The sequence below is a fragment of the Podarcis cretensis genome, assembly GCF_951804945.1.
Source record: "Podarcis cretensis genome assembly, chromosome: 11".
Classification (NCBI taxonomy): domain Eukaryota; kingdom Metazoa; phylum Chordata; class Lepidosauria; order Squamata; family Lacertidae; genus Podarcis; species Podarcis cretensis.
Window position 1 is genome coordinate 41,444,905 of NC_137180.1, and position 22,465 is coordinate 41,467,369.

Here is a 22,465-nt window from a genome sequence, read left to right on the forward strand (position 1 = left end):
AGATAAATTTAACTTAGCAATCTTACCAAGGAGTTCCCTCTGTCCGCAGTTTGCTGGCCAGATCCACATCTCTCATGGAGAACCTGCCGGCTAGCCTGAAGAACAACCCCACCTGGGACAAAGTTGTTGAGTTGCCAAGATCAATTGGGAGCAGCCCGCTTGGAAGAAAGGAGGGTCGTGCTATATTTTCCCTTCTGTTTTCCTGGAATAGATGCTAAACTAACTGGCCTAGAATTTCATGGTTCCCCCTGGATCTCTTACCAATAATTATTTCAGTACTATCATTTAGTGTTTAAGATGCTTCCAGCTTGGATGATTGGAAAGGAAATAAAAACCAATGAAATGCAATAAATCTATTTTTGCTACGGTATCACCTCCTCCTCCCCAAAGCCCTCCATTTTGCCTATTGTGAAGCATGCTGGTAACCTTTTGTCTTCTACTCTTCCTGGGGATTATTATATATTTTTTAAAAAAGGTGCATGCACACCTTTGTAGTTTGTGCATGCCTAGAATGGGGAAAAAGTGGGAGAGAGGTTGAATTTCCCACATCATGAATACATTCTGTCAACTTGTGTGGATGGCAAGTGGAGGAATAGCCATTAATATTAAGACTGAAAAATGTGTGGAGGTTAATGTGCCAATTGCACCCACAGGAAAATTGAATCTGTATGGCCCATCTACTGTATGAAGTCCCCATCTGGAAGCACCCTAAATTAACAAAGGGCATTGTTAAGTAAGACTCAACTACCAGTTCCTTTGGTTTCTACACGTTGAATGTTGTGCGAGGGAATCATCTCTTCCTTTGCCTCAGGCAGCAAAATGTCTTGGGCTGGTCCTGCTAAAATGTGTAAAATTGGGGCTGCACCTATTTTCATGTTTACTTGGAAGTAACTCCCAATAAGATCCATGTCACTTAGTAGATGTAAACATACCCAGGGTTGAACAGTAAGGTGAATTGATGTTGAAATTGGAAGATACAGATTCTCAGCCTCTAAAGAGTTGGGTGTTTGACATGGGAAAGGATGAGACAGAGAGATGATTCATACAATTTAACTGGCATATTTCAAAGATGGTTTAAGTTCTCATAATGTCTTTGTACCTGATGAAAACTGAACCTGGAGGTTCAGATTCACCATGTAATGTGGCCCCTTGATCATTGTATAGAGTAGCATCTTCCTGTTGCTGGTGGGCAACTTAGGGAAATTCATTTTCCATCCACTATACTTTGGCAATGCTTGGTAGACCAATTAAGTTTCTCACAATCTGAAATGGAGTACAGCATATGTTTCTGCTGTTTGTACTGCTGGAGAATGACTACACTTCAAGATAAAGCACAATCTTTATTGGTGATCCACACAGGAAGTTATCAGACCATTGGATCAACTAGTGGTTTGTTTCTTTGTTTTTGCCAACACTGACCAGTAATGACTCTTCAGGGTTTCAGACAGGAGTTTATCCCATCTCTACTGGAGATGCCAAGGATTGAACTTTGTACTTTATGCATGCATAGTATGTGCTGTTCTACTTATATTTCAGGCTGTTCATCCTGCCCCTGTCCCCCTGCATTGAGCAAATTTTAACTTATAGGGATATGGGATACAGAGTCTGTGATGTTCAAACCCCTATAGTTAATCAGGATCTCCTGTACCCAGATGTTCACAACAGATTAGTCTCTCTAATGGAAGTGTGCATCCTCTAATCATCCAGATTGCAGACATGACTCAAACAGAAGCAAGAAGAGTGTGCTATGTGAAAGGTGCCTGTAGGACAAGGAATTAATTTAACAAGGGAGCCCAGATGGCTCAGACAGTGTGCTACAGAAGGGCAGAGATTTTTGGAAATGCAAAAGATGAAAAACTGCTAATCTATAGGTACCTGGGCAGCCAGAAGATATGGACATTATAAGTTTATTTTAAAAGCCTGTGTTTGCAAAGATGTAAGCATGCCTTCAAAATCAAACAGTGGTGGCTTGGGAGGTGGTCCAACTGGCTTTTCTGCAGCTTTCACAAGGAACATTTGTCCACAAGCAAGACTGCTGTACGTCGTTGCTTCTCTGAAAGGTTATGATTCTAAGCTATTTGTGCCAATGCTAACATTCCTTTTATGTCAGTAGAATGCCACGTTTTTGAAACATTGCCCTGATGTAGATGTTGGGATATTCCATCCTTCCTGTCTCATTTGGTGCCAGGGCAGTGAGTTATAGATGGCATTTGTACAAGCGGATCATTTGTGGGGCTTGGGTGAAATTGGATCTGTATTGACTGAACATCTAATATTGAGCTTTGAGACTTTTTTTTTGGTACAAACTAAAGGTTGGGAGAAACATATGACCAGGGTTTTTTTCAGCCAGAACTTCCAGCACCTCTCAGGTGGGTGCCATTGCCATTATAAGAGAACAAGGGAGGCATTCATGGTGACTTCTGGCACCTCTTTTTCTAGAAAAATAGCACTGCATATGACTGACTCCTGCTCCACAGACAGTCCTCCTCTGAGAAAACTAACATGTCAGGAGGAAGGCTAAGTAAAAACGTTTCATAGGTGCAGGGAGTTCTATAATAATTCCGGCCCCCCAGAAGACACTGATTATCTGTATCCACATCAGTCCAATTTCAGTTTCTGATTTGGCATTAACCTGCTTTGGGTTGGTCACTCTGATAGATGGCTCCCACTGGGAGGACAGTGGGGTGATGAAGCCTACTGATTCCTGGACCTCTGAGAAGCTTTTAAAACCATCAAACATGATCTGGGGAACTTGTCTATGGTGGTGCTTTAGTTGCTGCTGCATTGCTTTTTAGATATTTGTCATTTTATTGGTCCTCTTAAGCCACCTTGAACTTCGTAGGAATGGCGGAGTATCTTTTTCTTAAGCAAAATGGGAAAAATAATAATAATAATAATAATAATAATAATAATAATAATAATTTATTATTTGTACCCCGCCCATCTGGCTGGGTCTCCCCAGCCACTCTGGGCGGCTTCCATAAAAACCAAAAATACACTAAAATATCACAGATTAAAAACTTCCCTGAACAGGGCTGCCTTAAGATGTCTTCTGAAACAGTTAAGCTGAGCAGTTTCCACATCTGTAATCTGAAGTGGATAAGTAGCTTTACCACAGGGATGGGAAAACCTGTGGGCCTCCAGATATTGTTGGACTCCATCAGCCCCAGCTAGCATGATCAATGGTTAGGGATGATGGGAGTTGCTGTTCAGCATCATTTGGAAGGCTGCTGCTTCTCCATTCTTGCTTTACCACACCAGGCACCATTTTAGTAGGCTGGCTTGGGTATCCTGCTCTTCTGTGTTTAAAATGAATGGTGATTTGGTGGAGTAGAAGAAGAGAAAGGCAGCACGGGAAATGGAACCTACATAAGAGAATGAGTGTTGTCAGGATAGGAACTGGGCTCTCCAAGGCCACATTGCACTTGTTCCTACATGCTCAGTTCTTGTCTAGGCTGAATTTAATTGAGCTTGCCATGGATTTACTCCAGAACCTGTCATCACTGCAAAGATACAGTCTTGGGATATGCAGACATTACTGGTCATTCTCAGCTTTGGTCTGCCTGACCTTCTCTCTGCAACTGTTGGCTACTTATGTTTTTGCTTCCTTTGTGACTTCCCCTCTCTTCCATTTCTTGTACATGGCTTTCTAAAACCTCAGTTCATCTGTAAGTTTCTTATGCAACCACAACAGTTTCTTTAGATGCCCCCCACTTGTTGGAATGGTCTGCCTTTGGGACTTCATTATTGAACCTTTAAGAAACACCCATCCATATTGGACTTTCTTCTCTTTCAGTATTTCTGACCATGGGATCTCACCCAATAGTTCTTCAGCTTTTTGAAGAATAGTTCTTCAGCCTTCTTAAAGTCCAGATTACTCTTCTTTACCTTTGTATCATGAAACCCAAGAGCACACAGTCACTTCCTCCCATGGTTCACAGTACTTCCACTTCCACTTGAGGGGCATGGGTGGTGCTGTGGTCTAAACCACTGAGCCTCTTGGGCTTGTCAATCAGAAGGTCGGTGGTTTGACTCCCCGCAACGGGGTGACAAAAGCACGCCAGTGCAAGTAGATAAATAGGTACTGCTGCAATGGGAAGGAAAACAGTGTTTCTATGCACTCTGGTTTCTGTCATGGTGTTCTGTTGCACCAGAAGCAGTTTAGTCATGCTGGCCACATGACTCAGACAGCTGTTTGTGGACAAATGCCGGCTCCCTCAATCTGAAAGTGAGATGAGCACCACAACCCCATAGTTGCCTTTGACTGGACTTAACCTTGACTGGCCTTAATCTTACCTTTTACCTTTATTTCATCAATCAGTTGCTCCCTTTTGGTGAGGGTCAGGTCCAAGATAGATGACCTTCTTGTTGCTTCTTCCACTTTCTGGGAAATGAAATTGTCGCTGAGGCGCTGGAGGAATTTGCTGGGATTTACATTTTTGGCAGAGTTTGCGTTCCAACAGATATTGGGGTAGTTGAAGCCTCCCATAACTACTATATCTCTCCTTTTTTGAATATTTGGTAATCTGCCGTAGGAAGGCATCATCAAGGTTGAGCCAGAGCCTTCTGTGCAAATTAAAAATTAAACCATCCTCCTCTTCACAGAATTTAGATTTGACCATCTTCCTGGAAACAAGGGTGCTGAAAAGAGCAGATAAAAGAATGTGATAATGTGTGTGCGCATGTGTGTGCGTGTTTTAAAATGGCCAGCAGTACAGCAATTCAGCAAAATATGGATGCTTTGGCTGTTTCTTCTGTAACAGCATACAAAAAGGGAGAGCTGAATATTTGTGGTGGGCTGGAGGAAGGTGAGGGGAGAACAGTACTGCTATGATCCTTCCTTGCAAATGTGATTCAAATTAAATCCAGAGCTCAGATTTCCAGCTGTTTTGTTACACGGAAGCAGATCACCTGTTACTCTGTTTTAAAAAGAGAGGGAGAATGGGAGAGACTGCTTCCCTCCCCCACCAGACTCCTGTCACAGAAAGCAATTCCATCCTAAGCAGCTTAGTGTGTGGGATATCGTCTCTTTTTTATTGTTCTGTTGCAGTGCTTTCTGCCCTTCAGAGCCAGTTAGACTTGTTAGGGAGAAGCCAACCGATTGGCTGATTAAACGAGCTCCATTTCATAAATTATAGTTCGGCATGCACTAGCACGCATCTTGGGGCTGCCGTAATCCCAGGGGCCCGTCTGTTCCTGACTCCATGCCTGTCGGTTCTGCATCGTATATGATGTTGCACTGGAATTTCCTGTCGTAAGAAAAGCTGGCTGTTGCATCTCCAGGACGACTCTGTGAGTAACTCTGATTTCTTAAACCCTTGCGTTAATTGCACACTTTAAGCAAGAGCTCCTGTAATTGGGCAATGCCACATTAGCATAAGGGACAACTTTAGTGGCTGAGGGACTGCGTTGCCTCTGAATTAACTTTGCACTTCTCAGTCCCTAGAGAGTTAAGTCTATCTACTATGTGCAGTTGAACTGCAATCCACGGCTGTATTTATTTTGGAAATGGTGCTGTGTTTGATTCTATGTCTGTGCTCTCTTTCACTTATTAGAAAGGGATGAGATTGCAATATTTGTGATGCTGCTTTGGATCGAAGACACATAAAGTATGTGTTAGGAAGGAACTGTATTTCCTTTTTGCTCAATGAGATTACTGTGGAGAGGGCTCCAGACACCGAATGATTTTTTAAAAGCCACAATAAACACCCCCCTCCCAAGTTTCTTCTTTTAAATATATAGTCTTTACCAGCTAATGGCGAAGCCTTAAGCAACTTTTTTTTATTGAAACGCTACTTTGTGCTCACCCCTTTTTATAGAAAACCAAATGCCACAAGCACTTAAGAATTTGAGCTGCAATTTTATGTGCTCTTCCTTGTGGCTAAGTTCTGTTGAACTTACTTCTGAGGAGCAGACTGCAAGGCTTTTAGATACAGTGGTACCTCGGGTTACAGACACTTCAGGTTACAGACTCCGCTAACCCAGAAATAGTACTTCGGGTTAAGAATTTTGCTTCAGGATGAGAACAGAAATTGCGTGGCAGTGGCGGCCCCATTAGCTAAAGTGGCACTTCAGGTTAAGAACAGTTTCAAGTTAAGAACGGACCTCCAGAAGGAATTAAGTTCTTAACCCAAGGTACCACTGTAGAACCAATTATTTCATTGTAAACCCACAGGTGAGGCCATGCCTCTTAACTTCTGTATGACACCTAGTATAGTGATCAGCCTGATTTTAAGTAATAAATTAGGAGGAGGAACTTAAAATAATAATTAAAAAACCATGGAAACTGCTGTTTGGGATTTTCAGTATATGTCTGAAGTTGCAATCATGTTTACTAGGTAGTAAGTCTAACAGAATACAATGGGGCTCACTTCTTTATAAACCATGCTTAAGAGTGTCTTGCACTTTAATGAAAGCATCCCATAGATTCCTGTATTGGCTTTTGCATATTGCCAGGTGCTGCAGAGATTTTAAGACACTGCAGCAGGCATTTGGCTTCCCTTCCAAACAGTAGAACAGAAAGTGTTCTGGGGTTGTTGTTTTTTGTTGTTGTTGGCTCGGCATGGACAAACTGGGCAATTTCAGTTCTCTAAGGTATTTGGAGGCTGCGTCTTGGTTCACGTGTTCATTCGAGAAGTGCAAACCTGGTAGTTTTTCATTAAAATGCAAACAAAATCAATTTTGTCCTCCATCTCTACTTGTGGCAAATATAGTTGGGCTATGCTGTTATTTCAGTTATTCTTTTACGGAATTTTGTATGGAAACCACCAGTGTGTCATGTTCTCACAACCATTACTGTCCAAGAGAAACCAATATTCATAATGCTTTCTAGGAATTTTTAAAACAGGGAAAGTGTCTGATTGTGTTGCAACTGTGGAACTTTCTTTTAGCATAGATTAGAGTACGGGCAGTTTCTTGATTAGTGATTCTCTCCCTTTCCACAAACACCTCCCCCAGTGCATTGGTGGAACAGAAAATGTAGCCTGCAACTTGAATTCCTGTGTTCCCAGGTTAGGAGATATATCTACTTAAGTCCTTCTGCTTTGATGACTGTAAATGGTTGAAAAAGTTTTAGTTCTCTCTTTGCATTTCAAGAGTCCGTAATCGAGTAAGATTTGTGCTAAATGCTTTTGACCCTTCGGACGAACATCATTTCCTGTTATGATGCGTTGCTTGCACTGCTTTGTATTTCCTTTGCACATTTTTTGCTGTCCAAAATGTTACATTTAATCCTCCGCTTCCAAGGGACAGATGCAAGGGGCAGTTTTCAGCACGAATGTATCAGAAGGGGAGGGAGAGCGCGGCAGATGTAACCCAGTTTTTATTAGATGGGTTACAATATATACAAACTATTCTGCATGCCTTCAAGATAGCTAATGCAGCCGTTTATGAAGCTACGCCTGTAACTCTGTCATTAGAAAGTTTGCAATGGCAGTGAAACGAGCTTTGCAGATAGATGCTATCAGCATGTGCTGTGAATCAGCCATGCTTGCACCATGATTGATGCTTTTGGGGCTTATCTAGATCACTGGATCATAGCATCGTGCCTTTTGCATTTTACCCTTTCTAGGAAATTTATTTATTTATTGAATTTCTGTCCCACTCTTTCTCCCAAAGGAGCCCTGCGTAGCAAACTGGTGGAAAATGCTATTCAAAACATGTTTAGAACATTTTAAAAGGATTTTTAAAAATCTGAAAACATTTAAAGGCATTAAGAACACCTAAAAACATGTCAAATAATTGCATCACAGTTAATAAATTTAAGATAGCCGGGAACAGTCTCTTTCAGCCACCTAAATACCTAGGTGAACAGGAATGTTTCTTCCTAAAAATTAGTGAGGGAAACAGACCTTTCCCACCAGGGAGGACATTCCACAAACAGGGAATCATCCCTGAGAAAGTCCTGTCACCTGTCAGTGCAACCCAGGCAGCTCCTGGCAGTGGCACCCTGCCCAGAACAGGTTGTTCACTTAATTCCCTCCAGCCAGGGCACCTCCATCATATCAAGATTCAGCCTTATTGGCTATATCCAGTCCTTCACTGCTTCCAGACATTGGACCAACACCTGCACGGTCTCTCCTGAGTCAGATGGAATGGAGAGATAGAGCTGTGTGTCATCAGTATGCTGACAACATGGCTTCCCCCAAAAAATCTTGGGCAGTGCTGGACAACACCATGCTCCAGATCCCTGGACGACAGCTCCCATGGTTTCACATAGATGTTGAATAGCAGAGGAGACAGAAGGGATGCCTGTGGGACCCCCACAACTCAACCACATGTTTGAGCAATATTCACCTAGTGCTGTTTTCTAGTAATGGCCTGATAGGTAGGAGCAGAGCCACCACAATACAGTGCCTTCAACTTCCTCAGTTGCTATCCTGATTAGACATCTTCAAATAGAACCAGATAAAGCAATGAATATAACTTTGCTTCCCAGAGTTTCTTAGGAAAGAGGGATTGGTTGTAGCTCTGAGAATTGTCAGGTACCTCCTGACAACTTTCAGGGCCCTTAAGAAACTAAACTGCCCAAGATTTTTTTGGGGGAAGCCATGGCTGATTAAAGTAGAATAATGCTGCTTTAGTGCGGGTGGGGCCCAGAAGAAAAAAACTGGCCCCATAAAGCTCTGTTGGAGCTTCTAAATGTTCAAAGAAGGGAGGAATGCAAAACCACGCTTTGGTTCATTCATGGTATCCCTTTCGTGATTTGAACTTTGTTGCATACATAGCTATGGTTTTGGCTATGTACTGTGTATCCACATCTGGACTGCCAACTGCAGAGGCCTTTTGGGATACTAGACTAGATAATTGGGCTTGGATAAATGAGATTCTTTTTAAAAAGCATCTCTAGTGTCTCTCTTCAAGGCAAAGTAGAAAATCTAATGCTTTTTCCATCATTAGCATGTTTAGGGTCATGTTCGCAGCACTTATAAACATTGGCAATGTGAGTGTGACACTTTACTGGTTAGAAAATAGATACTCGGACAGAGACTGTTTTGGAAAGTTTTTGCAGGGAATGTTTCTGGTCACACAGACACTGAAATCTATCTTTCATTGCTACAGTGCTTCCTATTCAACCTGTTGAACCATTTTGCAACCTCTTCCCCAAGCAGTTATTGCTAGCCTGCCACAGAAACAATTCTTGTTCACAGAGGTGGAGTTAGCTTAAGGTTACCAGATTTTTTTTCAAAGAATCCAGGGACACTTTTTTTTTTTAAAAAAAAAGAGAGAAAAAAAGTTATTTTTAAAAAGTTGATATTTTTTTAAAAAAAGATGTAACATCTTCTCTTCTGTGGTCTCCTCTGTTGCATGGCCTTCCTCTGGACCCCGGCCTGCTCTCTTGGAGTGCCAGCTGCCATGGAGTAGGCTCAGGTCGGGCCTGGGCTCGGCCACATGTCCTTGCCCTCCCGGTGCTCCCCTACCTCCCCTCATAGGCGGCAGCGGCAAGGTCAGGGCTCCCCTCTTTTCTCTCCTTCCTTCTCCTTCTCCCTGCGTTGGCTCCAGGGTTCTCCTGGCTCCAGAGCACCGCTGGGCAGTCGGCTGGGTGGCCAGGCGTTCTCGCTCCTGGCTCGATTTGGGTCATGGGGCGGGGGTCAAAGGTTCCCCCAGTTGGCATGCTGGGCATCCTTGGTTCCCCCTCAGCAATGGCAGCGGCAGTCTCAGCAGCCCAGAGCCAGCCTGGTAGTGTAGTTGGCTCTGGCTGGCTTCAGGAGTTGCCTGCTGCCGTGGCGCCCGCCATTTTGCCTCGGCGGAAGTCCCCATATGATGTGTCTTGTGCCTTTGAACCAATCACGCAACATTCATTCCCTAGTAATAAATCTGCAACACTTAAAATAAAAATCCGGGGACGTTAAATGAAATCCAGGGACATCCTGGGGATGGATTTTCTCCGGGGACAGATTTTTAAATCCAGGGACTCTCCCCAGGAAATGGGGACGTCTGGTAACCATCAGCTAGCTGCTCTGGCACCCGGAGTGGCGCACATGCTGTGCACCGGTGGGGGCTTGGCAAGACTGCTAGGGGAGCGCCACCCACAGTAAGCATCCCAGGGGGTGGCACGGCAATGTCACCCCCCTCAGGGATGACACCCGAGGAAGGCTTCACCTACTGCACCCCCTTTCTTTGCCAGTGCTTGTTTAAACAGGTATAGGAATAAATTATACTTTTTGGGGGTATGCAGTCATTGGAAGTTTGCTTCTTGGACTTGGTCTCAAATGGGGATTCTAGGCATTGCTCTGGATCCGGCTTCCTCAACCTCAGCCCTCCAGATGTTTTGAGACTACAATTCCCATCATCTCTGACCAGTGGTCCTGCTAGCTAGGGATCATGGGAGTTGTAGGCCAAAAAACATCTGGAGGGCCGAGATGGAGGAAGCCTACTCTGGATGAACTGGAGGAGTGAAAGGCATATGGGTGCCTGCATTGCTTTTTATGTGCCTCTTGGTGGGTTTGAGGATTGTACTCAACGCTTTGGTCAAAGCTAACTTTTTGCCCTGTTGCTTGCTCTGCTGTTCCAGGCTTTCCACCTGTGGTGACGGGCTCTGATGATGGTCCATCTTAACAGAATGCAGCGTATGCAATGTCTTAGGTTTGCAGGCATAACATCTCTGCAATTGTCACATGACCCCTGCCATTTTTCAGCTATGGTATCCCGCCTGTGTGATACTCCCCCAAGTGCCAAATTTGGTGCACGTTTTTTATTCAAGGTAAATAACTTTTTATTTGTGTAGGCCTCCGGCCTTCTAGCATGTGCCACCGAAGCTGGTTTTAACCAGAAATCAGTACTTTATTTTTACTGTTTTGGTTCCTCAGATATATTTCTGTTGAGTCAATAGAATGCACTGCTGTTTCCACTTTGATTAATTTACCTAAAACATTTTTTTATTAAAAAATAAAATAAAGCATTTTAATTTTACCCTTTGGCTGAAAAAGATTTCCAGAGTGGTTTACAGATGACCAGATAGTTCCTGGCATTAGCCTTGCCATCTGAAAGGCCCAACACCAAAGGAAAAAGGGACTGAAAGTTTCTGTGTTTGATATCTGATCTGGAAGTTTTATTAAGCTGGAGGGTTGTTTATAAATGTATTACAAACTCTATAGTGCAGGTAAAGCAAAATCCTATGAAATACTATCCTGTAAACCAACACTTGGTTTGAAATAAAGGCTTGAGGTATGTATATCTGCCTTAAGAGTTTCCACTTAGGCCTGCTTTTTATCTGGAGAAAATTCAGCGTCATTTGCTTCAAATGAGCTCAGCGATCTCTTTCTCTTGAATCCTCTTTCATCTCTTTGCAGCTTAACGCTTTCTTTGGAAAAAATACACACACACACACACACACACACACACACACATATTAATCACAAATGTATCTGCTTTTTTGTTTATCTCTTTCTGCTTTGGGGAGTATACTTTCTCAGGACAGTCTCTTCTCTGCCAGAAAAATAGCTGGCTGTATTTTCCCTGCTTTGATATAAACAATTTATTGTATAAAGAAAATGTTTTGTCATATTTCATGATATAGTGCTATTAAAGCTATTTCTGGATCTATCCAAAGCCGTCTTGGAGAAACACAAGGCTCTTGTTTTGAAACTTTCACGTTGGCTGCAATTAGGTATCCCATGCTATGATGAAGACAGCCATTGTGGTGGTGGTGTTAGCGTGGTGACAACAGTCTGGGTTTCAATCTTCACTTAGCCACAAAGCTCATTGCATGACTCTGAGGTATCATAATCTCTCAGCCTCACAGGGTAATTGTGAGGATAAAATGGCGGGGAGGTGGTAGAGGGAAACCTTTGTTGTTGTTTCCAATCTCCTTGGAAGAAGGGCAGGCATAAAAATGTAATAAACAATACCACAATGTAAGCAGCTTGCAGTGATTAATTTCCAACACACCACAGCTCAGACTTATTAGAAGCCCCTGAAATACAGTGGTACCTTGGGTTAAGAACTTAATTCGTTCTGGAGGTCCGTTCTTAACCTGAAACTGTTCTTAACCTGAAGCACCACTTTAGCTAATGGGGCCTCCCACTGCCACCATGCCACCGCCACACAATTTCTGTTCTCATCCTGAAGCAAATTTCTTAACCCGAGGTACTATTTTTGGGTTAGTGGAGTCTGTAACCTGAAGCGTCTGTAACCCGAGGTACCACTGTAATTGCCTCCTTCACACATAACACTAAGTCAAACCTATGGCTTAGTGTGAAAGAACAAGTAGGCTGGTGCACACCAAGAAAATCGTGGCTGATTTGCTCCTTTCACTCAATTCTGTTGCGGTGCTGCCAGGAGATGAGCCATGATTTGGCTCAGTATTGCATCAGAACCTGGGCTCATGGGTTATCTCCCAAAGCCCTAAGTGGCTTTGGCCTTGTATACCTGAAGGCGTGTCACCGCATCGTTCAGCCCAGACACTGAGGTCCAGCTCTGAGGGCCTTCTGATGGTTCCCTCGCTTCGAGAAGTGAAGTTACAGATGTGAGAGGAGCTTAGCAGGCACACCAAGCCATCGTTTGGTTTTGTGTTACCTGCAGGCCAGGCCAATGTGTGTTGCAGTGCTTTGAATGCTAGAAATGTACAACATGGATGCTGTTTTCCCACAGGTTTTGTGGAAGCCTTTGCACAAATAACTATATGCATGAGGGCTTCTAGGCTACAGTGCTATATTTGCACATGCAGGATCAGGGATGAGGCTGATCAGTGTGGCTGTGCTCATTGATCACATATTGATAAACTTGGGAGCTGTAATGCTATAATATTTCCTGTTATCAGTTCTAGTTGTATAATAATAGTGCTGAGATAGAAAAGTGTTCCCTGTTAAAAGTCCTGCAGGTGGACTAGTATCTAGTGGGGTCAGATTTGGGTCTGTGTTGGCCAGTTCAGATTTCCTCTCTGTCAGATTTCTTTTCTATGATTCTGTTTTGGATTGCTTTTTCTGCCATGCCACTTCACTGAGGAAATTATGAATTTGATGCAGTGTGGGGGAAAATTGAAGGATTTTGTCTCTCACAATCTCTTTGGTGGTACCATACCTTGCAAATACAGTTTTGCATTGTTTGATTACTGATTTAATTGTAGTGTCCTCAGGCTAATGTACTAATCTAATCAAGTAATTTTTTCTTAAAAATTCAAGTAATCCTGTTTCCCAGCTTCTGCCAAGACCTGTTTTAGAATTTAATGGGTCTCTTTTTATTTTTAAATTTTGAAGCTATGACCGTGTTTGATATAGAACTATCTCTTGTGTCTGTTTGCAGGTTTAACATTAACCATGAATTAATTAATTAACACATGGTAACCTTCATAAAGAAAAATTATGCAATTTGCCATAGTTACAGTCACTTTTAGAAAAGCCCAGATAAATCCTTTCAATTGATATTCAGGAGGAAAGGACCATGGGATTTTGGAAATTGACCTTTTGAACTTTGCTGTCTTGTTAAACTTAAATTGTTTTAAAACCAAAAAATGAATACCCAGTGCAAAGTGTACATATGTCACTTAGAGCTAGTAGTCTTGTGCCAAGTAGGTGGGCACCTTGTTGGCAGAGAAAAGTTCCCATGCAGTTTGTTTTGCAGCAAATACTATGTTATTCTAAAATGTACATGGTTATTTATGTAATTTACCTAACTTATGAATTTAACATGTTTAAAGATGTAATTCTTTCCACACAATTTAAATGCAAAGGCCATTCAGGAAATGCATTTTAAGTAGGAAAGCTCCCATAATCAGTTATGTATCATTTGCTAACTGAACACACACACCAGTGAATACTCATCATCAGTATTCACTGGTTTGATTTCCGTTCCAGACATGGGAAGAGTAAGTGAACACCATCAATTTCCATTTCTGTTTCTGTTTCTGTTTTCATGCAGAAGCTATATAAGAAGCAGATAGTTCTATACGAGTCAGTCACTAAAAGATTTGAGATTCCCAAGAGAAAGAAATATATTCTGCACACTCTTGTTAATGTGAAATACACCTGTACCAAGAAGCTGAATTAACTAAGCCCACTGAAGGACATGGAAGCCTTAACTGTATGTATTCACTTTTTTAAAAAGATACAGTGACACTTAGGGTATTTAATCCTTTCATCTCCCCCTCCCTGAACAAAATGCCATGCACGATGTATTAACTTAGCTTGGGCTGATACTTGAACATCTGTGCTTCGTTTTGACAGATGGCTTGTCCTCTAATGTCCCAGACCAAAAGCACAGTGTGCTGTCATTGGTCATTGTGTGTGTTTTAAAAACCTGGCTCAGCTCCAGCCTATTGGTGTATGACATTTGTAGCTGTGTCCTGCCCTGTGCCTGGAGATGTATAATGGAAGCTATCATATGGTCAGATCTTATCCGGGTCTAATTAGGGCAAATGGTTGTAATTTATTGCCCTGGCTATTTACAGATGACATTTTACATAATGGTTATATGGCTGTCGCTTGCAACAACCCATGTAATGTATTGCAATAACAGTTACTTGGGAGCAGTGCTGTAACAGTCAGGGGATGATGTCTTAACAATAATCCCTAACTGAGGTTGATGCTGTATAAAGGAAAATAGGTTCTTCATACAGTTGAAAATACATGTAAATTGCACTAACTTCCATCCATAACCAGTGTTAGGAGTGAGCTGGATATTGTTTTTTAGATAGAGCTGAATTGTTGTTATTATTACTTTAGAAAGTAAGAATTTTCTATCCCAAAGAGTAAATCTCTTCTTGAAAACATCCAGATTTTAAGTTCCTTGAAGTATTGGTCACAGAATCTGTATGCTGCATACATTTTTACAAAATTCCTCTCTCCCATTGCAGTGTGAATAATAAGTGCAACAATAAGTATAAATAATGGGATTTTAAAAAGCAGTAAGGAAAATGGCTTGGGCCCAGACTGCCTGAAAGATAACATTTCCCTATATGAACCTGCCTAGGTGCTAAGATCCTCAGGTGAGCACCTTCTATCGGTCCCATCAACTTCAGAAGCAGTGGTGGTGGTGACACGAGACGGAGCCTTTTCTGTGGCTGCTCCCATATTGTGGCATTCCCTCTAAAGAGAGGTTAGATTGGCTGCCTCTTTGTTATCCTTCCACTAGCAAGCAATGAACGTCCTATTCAGACAGGCCTTTGAAAACTAAGGGGCAGACATTGCAGTTTATGGAGCAGCTGTCAGGACAAACTGTGTTTTAGTTGCTGGTTCTGTATATGTTTTGATATATTTTAACTATTGCTTTTAACTAGTTTGTTTTTCTTAGTTTGCATTATATGTTTTTAAATGCTGGAATCCCAACTTGAATTCCAGCGTGGGAGAAAGGCAGGATTCAAATACATTAAATAACTAAATATTAAGGAAGATACACTGAATAAAAGATAAATAAGAACAATGGGCTGAGCCATAGGCTGTTGTTGCTGTTTTGCAGGTGTGAGTCAATTGCATACTGGCAAATTCAGGTTGGGCAACAGGAGTGGATATGGTACTTATGTGCCACAAAGCTATTTACACACACACACACACACACACACACACACACACACAAAGGCTTTTTGTGGTAAGGAAAGTTTTGGAAAAAATTGCACTGGAAAGTGGGGAATGAAAACTGCAACATGTATAACCTCCCTGCAAACAAATCAAGATGAATGCTCTATAGCTGAGTTATCTGGAAGTGGCCTGAGTGCTCTTGTACATCACTTTTCACTGAGCTCATTTGTAAAAACAGAAATTGCAGGAATCTACATCACAGGGTTGCTGCAAGTATAAGCAAATTAAAATGAAGAGTGCAGTGTCCCTTTGTGTTCATACTAAAAAGAGAAGATGTGGTTGCCACTTGTTTTTACTAGCCCTGCTCTTATCACCTGTTTAGTTTCTGTATGCCCAACTGCTTTTAAAAGCGCAGGAATGGAGTCAATAAAATCTGGTAACTGCAAGCTCCGATGAAAAGCAGCTATGTCAGACAAAAACAGCCAGCAATCTGATGTTAAGGGTGGTCTATTAGATGATAGTCCTCCATATTAAATTGCTGTAATTGTACAGTGAGAAACAGAATTACCGAAAATCTGAAAAAAATAGTAACTGAACATAGGCATAAAATAGACGTCTGCATTTGATTTGATCAAAATATATTAGTGGTTTTTATGCAGAAACATGAATTGATGGTCTTTTTATTAGCAAGGGACTCACTTAAATTGGCAGGCAAAAATGGAATGATTAAAAGGCAGAAATAAATTGGTTTCTACTTTTGGGTGGTGGTGTGGTGTTTTGTGTCTGTGTGTGTGTGTGTGCGCGCGCGCGCGCTACAGTTTCTAGCCAGGCTCACTTTTAAGTCAGTGGGCTTTTTAAATGAGAGCAATGAGACCTCACCTTGAAATATTTCTGAAAATATTGCCCTTTCATTCCCACTAGAGATCATCAGAGAAGGGAAAAATTGGCCTTGGCATCTTTAAACTTGGATTAGTGAGAGCATTTTTTAAGGATTTGTGCTGGCTTTTTAGAACAGTGGGGAATTCTAATTTTAGGCTTAGAAGGATATTAGGATCTCAGATCAATATCGGGAGAATTTCAAAGTATTAGGAGCGAAATGTTACATAAAGGATGCAATCTGTTGAGTTTCTGGGAGCTGGCATGTTATGGTAACATATCTGCCGAGAAGCAGCCAGGGATTCCAGTGTGTGTAATCCTCTTTATACAGGAACAACGGGAAGCTACTTCATCCTGAGTCAGACTATTGGTCCTTCAAGCTTTGCGTTGTTTACTCTGGGCTCTCAAGGGTTTCAGACAAGGGCGCTTTTCCCTGTCTGAAACCTACTTGGGAGATGCCAAGGACTGAACATGGCGCATATATATATATTTCCAGTGCATATGGAATAAATTTGCTGTGTTCCAGTAAGGTGACCTACTTGTAAGCAAGCAACAACACCTAGATTGGAGCTTTTCAGTTAGTTTCTCTCTACAGCTCTTATACCAAGGCGCCCCCCCCCCCATTTATTTTTTGCTATTGGGGAGCAGGCTGGAGAACAATCAGCTATGTATGTATACAGTGTTGGCTCCAGAATTGAGGGGGGAAGGGGCTCTTGGACAAGATCTGCTTCATAGGCCCACCTCCTCACCACTGTTGCTACCTGTCAGGAGCAAGCCAGCAGTAACTCATACCATGCAAGTTGGAGTTAACTCTTTATTAGCAAAAACACGATCTGCACAGGAGTGTCGGGCCTAATGAGCATCTCATCTCCAGTAGGTCTTTCCCCCATGAATCAGTTGCTGAGAGTGAAAGTCTCTGCTTCTCCACTACCATCTAGGTCTCTTCCTCTCCAGGGCTTTTTCCAGACAGTTGGAGGCTGTGCCTGCATTCAGTCAGTCTCTCCTCTGCTCTTTTCATGCCTCTTTTGGTCCAGGGAGACAAAGGGAGAGGGGAGCTTGTCGCAGCAGGAGGGGCATCTAAATTTGGGATTACAGCATGCAGGGAGGGGTTGGGTGGTTTGATCTTTTTCTGCCCAGTCACCATCTTTCCCCAGACTCAAAGGTGACCTGTGATAGCTCAGCTGGTTAGAGCATGGTGCTGATAACTCCAAGGTTGCAGGTTTGGTCCTCATATGGGACAGCTGCATATTCCTGCACTGCAGGGGGTTGGACTAGATTATGGTTACCAGATTTTTTTCAAAGAATCCAGGGACACTTTTTTGGAGGGGGAAAGAGGGAGGAAAAAGTTGTTTAAGAAGTTCCTTTTTTATATATATATAAAAAAGTAATATCTTCTCTTCTGTGGTCTCCTCTGTCGTGTGGCCTTCCTCTTGGCCCTGGCTTGCTCTCTTGGAGCGCTAGCTACTGTGGAGTAGGCTCAAGTCGGGCCTCGGCTCGACCACGTGTCCTTGCCCTCCCAGTGCTCTCCTACCTCTCCTCAGCGGCGCAGCAAGGTCGGGGCTCCCCTCTTTTTTCTCCTTCCTCTTTCTCTCTCTTCCTTCTCCTTCTCCTCTCCTCCTCCTCCCTGCGTCGGCTCCGGGGTTTTCCTGGCCCTGGAGCATCATTGGGCAGTCAGCTGGGTGGCTGGGTGCTTTCACTCCCAGCTTGATTTGGGTCACGGGGGGGTCAGCTGATGCCCCAGTTGATCCCCCAGTTGATGCGCCGGGTGTCCCAAGTTCCTCCTTGGCAGTGGCAGTGGCAGTCTCAGCAGCCCGGAGCCAGCCTGGTAGCGCAGTTGTCTCTGGCTGGCTTCAGGAGCTGCTCACTGCTGTGGCGCCCGCCATTTTTCTTCACCAGAAGTCCCCATATGATGTGTCTTGTGCCGCTGAACTAATCATGCTACGTTCATTCCCTGCCAATAAATCTACAACTTAAAATATAAATCCAGGGACGTTAAATGAAATCCGGGGACATTCCAGGGACAGATTTTTAAATCCGGGGATTGTCCCCGGAAAACGGGGACATCTGATAACCATAGACTAGATGATCTTCAAGGACCCTTCCAACTCTACAATTCTATGAGTCATGCAGCGTTTACTGATGTGTGAGAGAGAACCTCATTCATGCCAATGAATAGTTTGCCTTTGGAGGACCACAGGTCCAACCTATGATCTAATTGTACCTCTAAATCAGTCATTGGGTGCAATCCAGTAACATGCTTTATCCTTCTGGTTTTAACATGACCTGCTCCTATACATATTTCTTTGGGCTATGTACTGCTGCGTTCAGTGGGACTTGTCCCCACGTATGCGTATAGATGGTTGTAGCCTTAATTGCTCTCAGTAACAGCTAAGAGCAAATTAGGTTAACCTTTGTGTTCCTAATTTCTAGCATTTTTTAAAAGTAGTATTTAAGTGCATAATTGCATTCTTAGTCTGAACAAGTTCAGTTGGGAACTAAGGCACAGAACTGACCTTCAGGGTCCATCTATATTCTGGACTTCATTCAGTGTATTCTGTGTTGCAGGGAGATTGAGGATGATGGTTGAACTTCATCCTCTTCTTTGTGATTGAGAACCAGAACTCAACATGCACCAGTAGGTGTTTATTTACCTCCACTGTTGAAGGCAGTATGTCCTTCAATACCAGTTGTTGGGAATCTCAAGTGGGGAGAGTGCTGTGCATATGGGGTGATGATGTATAGACCCCAGAAATAGTCCTATTGTCTGACTGTATCTGTGTATTTCATTATGCATTTGAATTTGGAATCCCAGTATCACGCCAGACCGTTTTCATGCCATTTGTACAACACAGTCCCTCCGCCCTTCTTGCGGGGCAGGCGGGGAAAGCATTCTTCATTGATTTTCCTTTTAAAATATGTGTGCCATTGATTTGGGAGGAAAATATTTTCTCAGTCAGAGAGCCGAATGTGTGGGACTCTGACCAAACCTTGAACATTGCCACGTTCACCATCACTAGTCTTGGAGATCTGTGAACAGAATGGATGTATATAAAATAAACAAAGAGCACTGAAGCAAAATCTTGTCCTGAGCCAATAAAGAGTAGAGCAAACAAGAAGCGAGAACCCTTGAGCTTGGTGGATATAGTTTCTTTTAATTAACTACATTGATGGAGAGCAGGCTTTTAAAGGTCATTTCCATCAGCAGTGATATTTGATGTCTGTTGACAAATGAATGCTTTCTGCATTTTTCCCATGTCTTTGGCATGCTCTCAAATGGCTGAAGAGCACACAGTCATTGGGAAATGCAGCAACAAAACACTTAACTGTCCTTGTTCCACCATAGGCAAACATCTGAAATTCTTGATCGTGCTGTAGATTAATTTGTTTTTTCCTTCTTAAATGTTTACTCAACACACAGCTTTCTCTTTGCCTGCATATAGATATTTGACAGTAGAAAACTCAGAGTTACTTGTCTGTTAGCCTGGAAAGAAGTGTAAGATTCCTCCACCAACTACCATACTTCTAAATACATACTTCTAAATACATACTTCTAAATACAGTGGTGGTTTGTGCCTATTGGGACAAGTAAGGTGGAAGGTAGGGAGCTAAACAATAGGTGCAGCCAGAACCAATGAAAGGCAGGACTGGATCCAATGGCAGAGAGAACCAACTAATTCTAATTTTGACCCCATTTTCTTCTTTGCTGCATTCTACAAGGGCAACATGGAGATTAAGGAGGAGCACAAACAGAAAGATCGTTCAATTATATTTTAGGATGCAGGCAGGTGGGTTCAGAAGGAAGCTGCTCTTTAGGTATACTGGATGAGAAAGCTATAGTTCTCCAGAAGTTACTGGATTTTATTCCCATAAGCCCTAGTCAGCATGGTCATTGGTCAAGGATATTGAGAGTTTTATTCCAGCAGGATTTGATGGGTCATAGGATCCCTACCTCTGATTCAGGGCTCTCTAGGTAATAACCAGTTCTGTCAGCGCAAAGGTTTCTGCTTGTGCAATGGAATGTTCTCCCACATTGCTCCCTCCAGGTTGCCTAAATCTGTTCTAGGGACTCCCTCAGTCCTCTGGAACTGATTTGGAGGAAGAGATGGGAAGTCCTGTTGTGGAATAGAAAATCCTTGGTAGTTGAATACTATGCCAACAGTTTGTAGCATGCCTGTACACATACTGGTAATCATTCCAGGTGTTCTGAAACTGGCAAAAAAAAATGTTGCAGCAGTGTTTCTGTGGACATTCTAGATACTGTGTTCTGGACCATGTAAAGCTTACTGAGACTGCCAAAAAGCAGCCTTGTGAACAGTATGTCACACCAGTCCATTCTTGATGTAACCAAAGCATGTGTCACTATATGATTTCCACAGAAACGGGTGCTTATGGTGCACCTGCCTCATTCTGGGCACTGCTGTTCTCTGACCACCCAGAAGCAGCTGCCAGGAGTTAAGTCCCTGTTATAACTGTGGCATCCAAGTCGGAGCAGTTGGAAGCAATTTTATCCACAAAATGTTTAGTAAAACTGTCGCAGCAAGTGACTGGGCATATCCTCTTCTAACAACATAAGGACTTTCATGATGTTACACATTCCTTACGAGTAATTGTTCCACTGGACCACTCTGTGTGAACACAATGATGGCAAAAAAGGAATATTTCTTTCCTGCTATTTCTGCCACAGAACAGGCCCACAGGTGGGCTCTAGCATGTGTTTCAGTCAGGCATGTCTTTTTTACTCCACTGTTGTATTGTTTTCCACTCTTCCCATTTCATTTCCTGACTCCCTGAAAAGGTCAGGTTGACTCTGCCGACAGGAAGAGGATTATTGGGAGTGCTTTTGTATTGTTATAAGAATTTAAGGTCTCAGATACATAGAAGAAGAGGAGGAGGAGTTTGGATTTGATATCCCTCTTTATCACTACCTGAAGGAGTCTCAAAGCGGCTAACGTTCTCCTTTCCCCTCCTCCCCCACAACAAGCACTCTGTGAGGTGAGTGGAGCTGAGAGACTTCAGAGAAGTGTGACTAGCCCAAGGTGACCCAGCAGCTGCATGTGGAGGAGCAGGGGATCAAACCCGGTTCACCAGTCCACCGCTCTTAACCACTACATCACACTGGCTCTATAAATTAAATGTTCATAAATTTACAAGGCAAACACATAAATTTACAAGGCAAACACATAAATAAGTATGTAAACCACATGTCTGAAAATAGTACAGGAGAACAACATTTGGGTGGGTGTGATACCACACAGTGGGAGGAGCCCTGATGGGGTCTGTTGTGCCCTTTGAAAGGCCCAACAGAGCCTAGTTGCAGCTGCAAGAGGGTCTAATGGAGCCTGTTGCTGCTGCTGCTGCAGGAGGGTCTGATTGGGCCCAGCCGGCTGTGGAATATTGAGGGGCCCCAGCCCCCTCATTGAAAATATGTGTCAGGGACATGCCCAGCAGAGAGGAATCTCCAGAGGAAGAGGAATTGGCTGCACCTGAGTCGCCAAGAAGTAGGAGGCGGAGCAAGCGATTAGAGCCGAGGCGGGCCAGCAGGAGGACGGACGTGGCGTATATCTGGCCTTGGGAGGGGTCAGAAGCCAGTTGAGTCAACTGACTCCGACGGTGAAGGATGAGTTGTGGAAGCTTGGACTGCTGTAAGCCTGTTATTGAGAAATAAACCTCAGCTACTTAAACTGCCGGGACGCAGGTGGCGCTGTGGGTTAAAGCCTCAGCGCCTAGGGCTTGCCGATCGAAAGGTCGGCGGTTCGAATCCCTGCGGCGGGGTGCGCTCCCGCTGCTCGGTCCCAGCGCCTGCCAACCTAGCAGTTCGAAAGCACCTCCGGGTGCAAGTAGATAAATAGGGACCGCTTACCAGCGGGAAGGTAAACGGCGTTTCCGTGTGCGGCTCTGGCTCGCCAGATGCAGCTTTGTCACGCTGGCCACGTGACCCGGAAGTGTCTCCGGACAGCGCTGGCCCCTGGCCTCTTAAGTGAGATGGGCGCACAACCCCAGAGTCTGTCAAGACTGGCCCGTACGGGCAGGGGTACCTTTACCTTTACCTTTACCTTACTTAAACTGCCAGCGTTCCATGTCTTGTGTGGGGGAAGCACTAAACATGACAATAAGGGGCACTCCCCCCATAGATGGTA

General features: G+C 43.3%; 1 protein-coding gene across 2 annotated transcripts in view; it reads left to right on the forward strand.

The window, feature by feature from the left end:
• The window catches only part of PDE4D (phosphodiesterase 4D), a 645,912-nt gene that overhangs the window by 6,713 nt on the left and 616,734 nt on the right, over positions 1 to 22,465 (forward strand). The window contains exon 1 of one of the 2 annotated variants that reach the window (XM_079995472.1): positions 5,190 to 5,292. The exons of the other annotated variant lie outside the window; for it this stretch is intronic. The gene's annotated coding sequence lies outside the window, so the exon portion shown is untranslated. Of the gene's footprint in view, positions 1 to 5,189; positions 5,293 to 22,465 lie in introns of those variants that run through there. 2 annotated transcript variants of the gene reach the window in all.